Source organism: Taeniopygia guttata, chromosome 4, assembly GCF_048771995.1.
Source record: "Taeniopygia guttata chromosome 4, bTaeGut7.mat, whole genome shotgun sequence".
In the NCBI taxonomy this organism is placed as follows: domain Eukaryota; kingdom Metazoa; phylum Chordata; class Aves; order Passeriformes; family Estrildidae; genus Taeniopygia; species Taeniopygia guttata.
The window spans coordinates 1,169,746-1,180,097 of record NC_133028.1 but is presented as its reverse complement, the minus strand read 5'-3'; the positions used below and the strand labels follow the sequence as shown (position 1 = coordinate 1,180,097).

The 10,352-nt window shown below is 49.2% G+C and overlaps 1 long non-coding RNA gene across 1 annotated transcript; it reads left to right on the top strand.

Moving 5' to 3' along the window:
- Nucleotides 1-4,373: 4,373 nt before the first annotated feature.
- LOC140683883 (uncharacterized) lies at nucleotides 4,374-10,080 on the top strand. The gene is made up of 3 exons (XR_012055468.1): nucleotides 4,374-4,976; nucleotides 7,580-7,662; nucleotides 9,977-10,080. It is a non-coding gene; the product is annotated as an uncharacterized lncRNA (long non-coding RNA).
- Nucleotides 10,081-10,352: the final 272 nt, after the last annotated feature.

Genomic DNA, 10,352 nt, shown 5'->3' with positions numbered 1-10,352 from the left:
CCCCCCTCAGTGATCCCCCTAGAATTGTCCCCCCAATATTTAATCCTTGATCGTTCCCCCCTTGCCACAAACCCCTCCATCCCCAGGATTTGATCTCCCTGCGATTGTCCCCCCAATATTTAATCCTTGGTTACCCCCCCAATATTTAATCCTTGATTCCACCCCCCCAATATTTAACACTCGATCATTTTACCCTGGCAAAAATCCCCCCCCCATTTAACCCTTCGTTGTTCCCCCTCTCCACAACCCCCCCAAATGTTTAACCCTGACTCCCCCTCGTGATGATCCCCCCAAACTTAACCCTCGATCATTTCCCCCGATGTTTAATCCCTGATATTTCCCCCGTAATGATCCCCTCATATTTAACTCTTCACGCCTTCCCCCCCATATTTAAGCCCCAATCCCCCCCCTTCGCTCCCCCCAATATTTAACCCTTAATGCTTCCCCCCGCAAAACTTTCATCCCCACAGGAATTCCCCCCTTTTCATGACCCTCCCCGCCCCAATTTATTCCCTAATTATTTCCCCCGTCCGTGATTTCCCTCTCTGCCCCCACCCAGGCACAGCTTTACCCCCACACCTGACATTAATTCACCCCAACCATTGATTTTTTTCCCCCTCCCCAATAATTTCTCCCTGCCTATTGATGTTCCCCTTCCCTCATTTCCTCCTGGGAATAATTTCCCTCCCCCTTTGATGATCCTGACCCCCCTCCTTTTCCCATTATTTCCCAGATTTCCCCCATTACAGAATTGCCCCACCAGGATCTGCCCCCTTGCAACGACCCCCCCACAATCATTTCCCCCTTTGCATTAATCCTAAGCACCCTCCCCTAATTACCAGTGATAATTAACCTCGCAGTGATTTCCTCAGTGCCCCCACCACATTTTGGGGTCTTGCTCTATTTTAATTTATTGGAGGGGGGGTGGGAATTTTCCTGCTCCCCAGGCCAGCTTTGCTGGGTGACGCCGCTTTTCCCAGGGGTGTCCCCATTGTCCAGGAGGCTCCGACCCCCAGAAAATTCCCTTTCCCCCCGCGGGGATGGCAGCAGGTAGCGGGGCCGCCCGCTCGCAGCCACGCATTTGCTTCAGATTACAGGAAAAACAAAAGTTCTTTGAGTTCCCCCCTTCCCCTGCGCCCCCTCCCCGCCCCTCCCCGCTGGGTCCGCTCTGTTCCCGGTGGGAGCGCAGGGAAGAGGGGGCGGGGGCACCCCCCCCACTTTTTATTTTTGGGGTGACCCCGGGGTGGGGGGGGGGTGGAGCCAAGCTGGACCCCCTTCCCCGCATCCCCCTGGGGCGGGATCCCCTCGGAGCATCCCAATTCCCGCATCTTTGGGGTCACCCAGCCCCGCACCCCATTCCCGGTGATAGAACCCCCCCATACACCCCCCCAATGGCATCCCACGGGAATTCCCGTCACCACCACGGCGCATCCCGCTGCGGGGACTCCTCCTCTCCCCGCTGCCGTCCCCCAGGGTGGGGATCCCCCTCTCCGGAGCGGGGATCCCTTCCCGGGTGGGCGCATCCCGGGCCCGGAGCCCCCCGAGCCCCCCGAGCCCCGCATCCCCCCACCCCCTCTGCCGCCGCTCACTGCGGCCCCACGGCCCCACCCGGTGGCGGCCGCGGGCACTGCAGGGCCGGCAGGTGGAGGTGGCACTGTCCCCTCCTGTCCCCTCCCCTGTCCCCTCCCTGTCCCCTTCAATGTCCCCTCCCCTGTCCCCTTCAATGTCACCTCCCTGTCCCCTTCAATATCCCCTCCTCTCCCTTCCCTGTCCCCTCCTGTCCTCTCCTCTATCCCCTTCAATGTCCCCTCATTGTCCCCTCCCTTGTCCCGTTTAATGTCCCCTCCCTGTCCCCTTCAATGTCCCCTCTCCTGTCCTCTTCAATGTCCCGTCCCCTGTCCCCTCCTTGTCCCCTCCTGTCCCCTTCAATGTCCCCTCTCCTGTCCCCTTCAATGTTCCCTCCCTGTCCCCTTCAATGTCCCGTCCCCTGCCCCTTCAATGTCCCCTCCCTGTCACTTTCAATGTCCCCTCACCTGTCCCCTCCCTGTCCCCTTCAACGTCCCCTCCCTGTCCCCTTCAATGTTCCCTCCTTGTCCCCTCCTGTCCCCTCCCCTGTCCCCTTCAACGTCCCCTCCCTGTCCCCTTCAATGTCCCCTCCCTTGTCCCCTTCAATATTCCGTCCCCTATCCCCTTCAATGTCCCCTCCCTGTCCCCTCCTGTCCCCTTCAATGTCCCCTTTAATGTCCCCTCTCTTGTCCCCTTCAATGTCCCCTCCCCTGTCCCCTTCAATGTCCCGTCCCCTGTCCCCTTCAAAGTTCCCTCCTGTCCCCTCCCCTGTCCCCTTCAATGTCCCCTCCCCTGTCCTCTTCAATGTCCCCTCATTGTCCCCTCCTGTCCCATCATTGTCCCCTCCTGTCCCCTTCAATGTCCTCTCCCCTGTCCCCTCCTGTCCCCTCCATGTCCCCTCACCTGTCCCCTCCCCTGTCCCCTTCCCCGTCCCCTCCTGTCCCCTTCAATGTCCCCTCCTGTCCCGCCTCCTCCTCCTCACTGGGTGTCCCCGGGCTCGGCCCCGATCGCTTCTCCAAAGCGTCTTCCCAAAAAACCTTCCCAAAGCCTCTTCCCGAAAAACATTCCCAAAAAACCTTCCCAAAAAACCTTCCCAAAGCCTCTTCCTGAATGTCTCACAGAAATCTCCCCATCCTGCAAAGCCTTCCTGAAAAAATTCCCAAAAAACCTTCCCGAAAAACATTCCCAAAAAACCTTCCCAAAGCCTCTTCCCGAATCTCTCACAGAAATCTCCCCATCCTGCAAAGCCTTCCTGAAAAACATTCCCAAAAAACATTCCCAAAGCCTCTTCCTGAATCTCTCACACAAATCTTCCCATGCTGCAAAGCCTTCCTGAAAAACATTCCCAAAAAACATTCCCAAAGCAGCTTCTTGAATATCTCACACACATTTGCCCATCCCACAAAACCTTCCTGAAAAATATTCCCAAAAAACTCTCCCAAAATACCTTCCTAACAAACCTTCCCAAATCCTCTTCCTGAACCTCTCACACAAATCTCCCCATCCTGCAAAACCTTCCTGAAAAACATTCCCAAAAAGCCTTCCCAAAGCCTCTTCCTGCATCTCTCACACGCATCTCCCCATCCCAAAGCTCCGTCCCAAAAAACATTCCCAAAAAAATTTCCTGAAATACCTTCCCCAAATACTTTTTCAGAGCCCCTTCCCATGGCGTCTTCCCAAAATATTTGTCCCAAGTGGCTCCCAGAGCACCTCGCGCTGTCCCAGCTCCCCTTCCCAAAGCATCTTCCTGAAGCCCCTTCCCAAAATATCTTCCCAAAATTCTTGCTGGAAGTGATTCCCAAAAGGATCTTCCCAAAGCACCTCACACGCTCCCAATGCACCTTCCCAAAATGCCAACCCAAAGTGTTTTCCCAAAAACTGTTCCCAAAGATTATTCCCAAAAACTGTTCCCAAAGCGTTTTCCCAAAAACTGTTCCCAAAGGTTGTTCCCAAAAACTGTTCCCAAAGTGTTTTCCCAAAAACTGTTCCCAAAGATTGTTCCCAAAAACTGTTCCCAAAGATTGTTCCCAAAAACTGTTCCCAAAGCGTCTTCCCAAAAACTGTTCCCAAAGATTGTTCCCAAAAACTGTTCCCAAAGATTGTTCCCAAAAACTGTTCCCAAAGATTGTTCCCAAAACACCTGCCCCAGGCACCTCACGCCTTCCCAAAATTCCTTCCCCAAAAACCTTCCCAACACTTCCTGAAGCCCTTCCCCAAAGCATCTTCCCAAAATTCCTGCTCCAAACCCCTCACTTGGGAAACCCCTTCCCAAAACTCCTTCCCAAAACGATCCCTGACCCCAGTGGAAAACACCCCTGGAATTCCCAGCAAGGAGGCCTTCCCTCCTCCTTCCTTTTCCATGGAAAAATCCATCCCGGGGATGCTCTTGGCCTCCCCAAAGCAGCAGAATTCCTGTCCCAAAATCTTTCCAAGTGTGTGGAAAAGCCCTTCCGAGGAGCAGGGAAAGGGGCAGGAACGAGCCACCAGCTCGGAATTCCATAAGAATTTTATGGAAATTCCCAATATTTCTTTTCCTACTACCGGGAATTCAAGGAGAAAGTGGGAAAGCCTAAAAAAAATTAAATATTTGTGGGGTTAAAAGGGTTTTTTTTGGAGCAGATTCCCACCCTCTGGAGATAAATCCAGGTTTTCCAAGGTTGGACCCGGAGCTGAAGCCGGGTCCGTGGGGATGCAGCCGCGGCATTCCCAACTTTTCCTGGAGCCTGGGGAATTTTATCATCCCCAAACAAAGCCAAGGGGCCGGGACATCGCAAATGGGGTGGAGAAAGCACCGGGGGAGCGACAATTCCAGAGGGAAAAGGGGCCACGGCACCGCCGGATTTCCCTTTGGGAATGGGAATGCCGGGATCTCATCCCCCAGGATGGGTTTGGGGCTGAACCACTCCCAAATCCCGGGATTCAATCCCGCTTTTCCCACGGGGCTGGATCCCAGAGTCCAATTTTGCGACACAAACGAGACCCTGAATTCCTACCTTGGGGAAAACAGGGAATTCCGGTGCCAGGAGGAAAAGCTCCCTCCAGGCTCTCCCTCTGCCTGGGCCACAAAGCGGCAAAATTCCCTTTTTTCCCAAATTTCCTGGGATTTGCCGTGCCAGGAGTGGGCAATGCTCTCCCTGCAGCTCCTGGAAATCCCAGTGCTGTTCGATTCCAGCTGGAGAGAGCAGCAGAGAGTCCCGGAGGTTGTGCCCGGAGCAGCATTCCCGGGATTTCCTCATTCCCAGGGAACCCGGGGGAGCTCTGCCTTCCCAGGGCATCCCAAAAGAAGTGCTGGAGTCTCTCCCACTGGGAATTTTCCTTCCCTGTTTTCCGCTCCCTGGCACAGGCAGCTGCGCCCTCTCGGCCGCGCAGACAGATTGGATTCCCTGAGAAAATTCCAGAGGCGCTTCCAGGTAATATTCCTTTTTAATTCCTTCTTTTTTTTTTTTTTCTTTTCCCAAAATCCCTTCTAAAATCATCATTTATTTCTCTGAGTCTTCCTCATATCCTTTCCTTTTTTTTTTTTTTTTTCCAAACCCCAATTCCCCCTTTCCTTATCCAGGCAAAACATTCCCGAAGGGGAAACTGGGAAAAACTTGGAAGGCAGAGTTGGAATTTTCAGGTTGTTTTTTTTTTTTTTAACCTCATCTTGTATGTAATTTCAAAAATATAACTAAAAAAAAAACCTAATTCATCCAAATATCTTTCATTTCCCAGCCAGGATTTCCTGATAACGATCCATTAGGAATGTTGATCCCATTTTTTTCGCTTTGATTGTGGGGTTTATTTCCATTAATTAATATTAATTAACGGTTTCCGAGCTGATTTAATTATAGGGATGCACCACAAGCTCCTTTCCCGCTCTCATCCACCTGCAGACGTGAAGCTCGGGAGGGCAGAATCCAGGGAATTTTACATTCCAGGGGAATCCCAGCTCCAGCCCCTTTGGATTTGAACCTCTGCCCCTTCCAGGCTGATAATGAGGAGCAGGGAAAACCCATCCCAACCCTGACATGAAAATCAGGGAATTGCAGATTGGAAGTGACCTTAAACATCCCAATCCCACCCCGTGCCCTGGGCAGGGACAACTTCCACAATCCCAGGGATGTATATCCAAAAATATTTCATTTTTAAACTCCTCCTCCAATTTTATTGAATTTTTCTTCCCAAATATCCAACTGGAATTTTTTTTTTTCATCCAAACCCTCAACTTGGAATTTTTACATCCAGACTTTCAACCTGAATTTTTTTTGCAGCCAAACTTCCAGATGGAATTTTTTTGCACCCAAGCCCCCCACTGGAATTATTTGCAGCCAAATTCCAACTTCTTCCCATTATCTCCCCCCTCCCCAAACTTCCTAATCAATTTTTGCTCCTTCCTCAATTTTGCTCTTTTCCCCCCCAAAACTCTGCCGGGGTTTCGGGAACCGCTTTTCCCGCTGGAAGCGGAATTCCACCATTCCCGCAGCTGGGAATAGGCCCTCATTCCTCGTTTGAGATATTTTTCAAACCAGGTGCTTTTCCACCCCTGCACCGAAATTTAGGAATTGTCATCACCGCTTTTCCCACCCTCTGGATGAACAAACAACAACCACCCCCTTGGGAAATCCCGTGGGAAGCGCCGCGGATATTCCAGGATTTCGGGCGCGATTTGATGCGGCAGCATCCCAAACCGCAAACCCCCATCGGGAAAAATCCCCGGGAAGAAAATCCGGATTATTTTCGCCACTCACCCAACCTCCAAGTCCAAGTTGGCCCCGGCGGCCGCTTCCCACTCCCGGGAAAACCCGGAGCGTTTTATAGCGTGGGAGCCGCGGTGGTCCCCGCCCACAGGGGGGAAAGTGCCGCTGGAAAATGAGGATTCCCAAGGATTTAGGGATGATGACAATGTCAAGCTTCCCTCCCCGAGACTTCGGCATTGGCTCCATCACCCCGCTCCCAAAATCCCGCTTTTTAAATTCCAAAGGCTCCAAGAGATTCTTCAATAGGGACTCCCCCACTTTTACCCCTCCTGGGGGTTTTCTTTCTTTTTCCCTTTTTTATCCCTCTTGTCCTTCTTTTTTTTTTTTTTTTTTTAATCTTATTTTCATTCCTTTTTCCCCTTCTTCTCTTTTTAAAAAAATATTTTCCCCTTTCCTCTCTGTAATTTTTGTCCCTTCTTTTCTTTATTCTCCTTAATCCCCTTTTTCTTTCTTCTTTTTCCTCCTCATTTTGTCCCTTCTTTTCCGTCTTCTTTTCCCCTTTATCTATTTTTCTTTTTTCCTTATTTCCCCTCCTTCTCCCCTTCATTTTCTCCCTTCTTTTTATTATTCTTTTTCTCTCTTCTTTTTATTCTTCTTTTTCTCCCTCATCGCCTTTTTTCTTATTTCCCCCTCATTTCTCCCTTCTTTTATTCTTCTTTTTCTCCTTTATCTTTTCCCCCTTCATTATTTGATCATTTCCCCCTACTTTCCTCTCCTTTCCCCCCTCATTTTTCTTCTTTTTCCCCCCATTTTCTCTCATTTTCCCCACTCTAATTTTCCCTTTTCCCCCCTCTTTTTTTCCCCTTTTCCCCTCTTATTTTCCCCCCTTTTTCCACACTTTTTTTACCTTTTTTTTCCTTTTTTTTTTTTGTTTTTTTCTGAAAAGCCTCCGAAACCCAAATGTTTCTGCCTGGAGTTTATCAAATTACATTTGGGGACAAAGAGCTAAAGTGCATTTTCTTGAGGGCTTTGACAATTGGGGGAGCCAGCAAGGAAATGAAAAGAATGACAGAAAACCAAAGGCTTTTGTCGGATGCAGATCGGGAAAAGCCGCCCTTGGGGGGGCCTTTCTTTCTCTTTTCCTTGGATTTCCTTCCCACTTTCTTTTCCCAGGTGTTAAACTCGGGGCTGTGGGGAAAAGCACGGAAAATCCCTTTGGATTGCGGGGGTGCGTGGGGGTCGGAATGACCAAATTCAGGTTTTTTCTTCGGGTTTTTTTTGTTTTTCTTCTTCTTTTTTTTTTCTTTTTTTTTTTTTTTTTAACAAAATGCCAGTGTTTCAAAGGAAAATGAAGCCCCTTTGGAAATGTGAAGCTCCGAGATAATGACCGGATCGCTCCAGGACTGGATGGGAACAGGTGATGCTTTTTTCCTTCCTTTCTTGTTCCCATCTGTCCTTTGTTCCACGGGAGACCGAGGAGAGACAGAAACGAGATCATTTTGATATTCCCCCTTTTTGTGCATCCGCCTTTTCCCGAGGAACGCGGACGCGCCTTGGGCCTGCTCCAGGCGCCGCCGGAGGGGGGAATGTGGCAGAGCCGTGGAAAAACCCCACTAAAACCCCATTAAAATCCCGCCAAAACCCCAAAACTCAACTTCTGATCTCTTAAAAATCCAAAAGCGGCCGGGCTGGGGCTGCTCCAACCCCAACTCCGAATGGGCCCTCGAGAAGATGCTCCAGGGACAGCCCAACCCAAATCCAAAGAAATCCCTCTAAAAATGGGATTTTCCTGCTGGGTTTCAGTGGGATTTTACTCTGGGGGGGTTTAATTCCAGTTTGGGACTTCACGATAAATGGAGCCCAACCAAATTTATTCCCAATCCCTTTTCCTGCAATTTGTGGCCACTCTCAGCCTCTTTCCTCCCTAAATTCCTTCAATTCCTCCTCCAAACCCAATCCCAAGGCAACAATCCCCTTGGAGCATCCCAAATCCCAAATTCCCAACAGAAATCTCCGTGGGGGCTGCACAGGGAAAGTTTTGAGCTTCTGTTCCCATTCTTTTTTTCCCAATTAGGAGAATTTGGCAGGATTTCCCCTCACTTCTGTGTTGGATGAGCAGTGATGGAACTGGGAATATTTTCTGCAAATAATCCCAGTTATCCAGAGTTTTTCCTTAAGGTCTCTTAGTTTGGAAGTCTCCTCAGGAAGAAGAGATCCTTTTCCTGAGTATCCCCTTTTAAATTTTTTTAAATTATTTATTTAGTTCAGATCATTTATTTGATCTCCCTTTCTCTGCCAAACATTCCCCACAAAAAAAATCTCCTTTAAATCCCAACCTGCCACCACTACCTGGGAATTTATCCTGGTTTTCCCAACAATCTTCCTTCTTTTTTTTTAAATCTGCTACCAGCAAAGTCATCCTCCCAAATTTCAGTGCTTTTCCCAACCCATCCAGCTTTCCCCTGGCCTGGATCTCCCAACAATTCCCAAAAAATTTGGGATTTGTGCATCCTCGCGAGATTCCAGCCTCCACTCTTCTCCAGGCCATGGAGAAAATTCCAAAGGCACAATGAGAACCACTTTCCCCTACTCCAGAAAGAAAATAAATCCTAGGGAATTTTCACCCTTCATCCCAACACAAAATTCCAGGGAATGCAAGATGGGGAAATCCATGGATAAAATATCCACGTATATTTTTAAAAATGGGATATTGGACTTGTGGTTAAAACGTTATTTATATCCCAAATATTTGAATATAAAACCTGGATGAGGAGGCAACTCCAAGGACCTACAGAATTGGAATATCCCAATGTTTGTTCTCTCCAAATCCAGGATTTTCTCCCTGAGAAGAGGGCTGGGATTTATCCCATTATCCTGAATTTCCCTCCTTCTCCCTGTGGTGGAGATTTCCACCTCTCTGCTCCCATCCCTCTTCCCAACTCATCCCAAAATCCTTGGAAAAAGAGGTTTTAAATCCCAGGAGCGTTTGTGGGGCAGGGATTCAAGGCTGGAGCCGAGCCTGTTTCACCTGCCCATGGCTCCGCTCATCCCTGAATCCCAACAGTTTTCCTTGCCGAACACATTTGGAAAACAGGGAAAAGGGATGAGGAAAGAAAGGAAAGAAGCCAAGCCCCAAATGCCAACCTCATCCAGAGGAAATTCCAGGTGGGATTTGCTGCCAAAGCAAAGGGCTGGGTGCCCTTGAACACCAGCCCAGGGCTCCTCTTTCCTGAAGAACTCCCAAAATTCCACTTTTCCTTTGGGATCTTTTTTAAATTACCCTTTTTTTTTTGGCTCAAACAGCCAAAATTTTGGGCCCATCCTGGGTGAGGGACCCCCCACCCACCCCACAGACCAAAGAGCCTTAAAAACAGGGAAAAAACTCTGGAATGAGGCCCTGGAGCAAGGATGCCCCCCGAGGACAAGAGGTGGCCCAGAAAAGCGGGATTGGGAAGGAATGGGAGCCTGTTCCATGTGGAATAAGTGGGATTTTTATCAAAGCAAGAAGGTATTTTCTTCTCCATTCCCAGAATAAAAGTGAGGGAAGTTTGTGAGTGAGGAAGAGATTGGTGAAGAGGAAGAAAAAATAGTTTTCCAGATCAAATTTTTCCTGGTTTAGGGAAGTTTTGGGAAATTTGGGGGAGTTTTTCACTTCCCTTAAGGATGTGGAATGAAGCTGAAAGCACCACGGCTCCGTTCCTTCCCGAAATCCTTCATCCCCTTTCCAACAGAACCACTCTGGATCTTCCAAACCACTGATGGGGCCTCGTGGATCCAAGGAAACACAACGGCCCCATGGAAATCCATGGAATAAATTGGGATATCACTCCTGGCTGATGCTGGCTCCGAGTGTTGCTCCACATCCCGAAACACACCGGAAAGGTTTCTCCAGGTCATCCTTAGGATCACCAAATTCCAGGGAGGTTTTCCCATTCCCCTCACAGAGTTTAGTTTTCCTTTCAGGAAAACTCACAGAAACTACCCTTCCTTTTTGCAAAACTCAGAAATGTCCATTCTTTTTGGGAAAACTCACAGAAGCTTCCTTTCATTTAAAGAAAAATCACAGAAACCTCATTTCTTCTTTGGAAAATTTCCTTAAAATCAAAA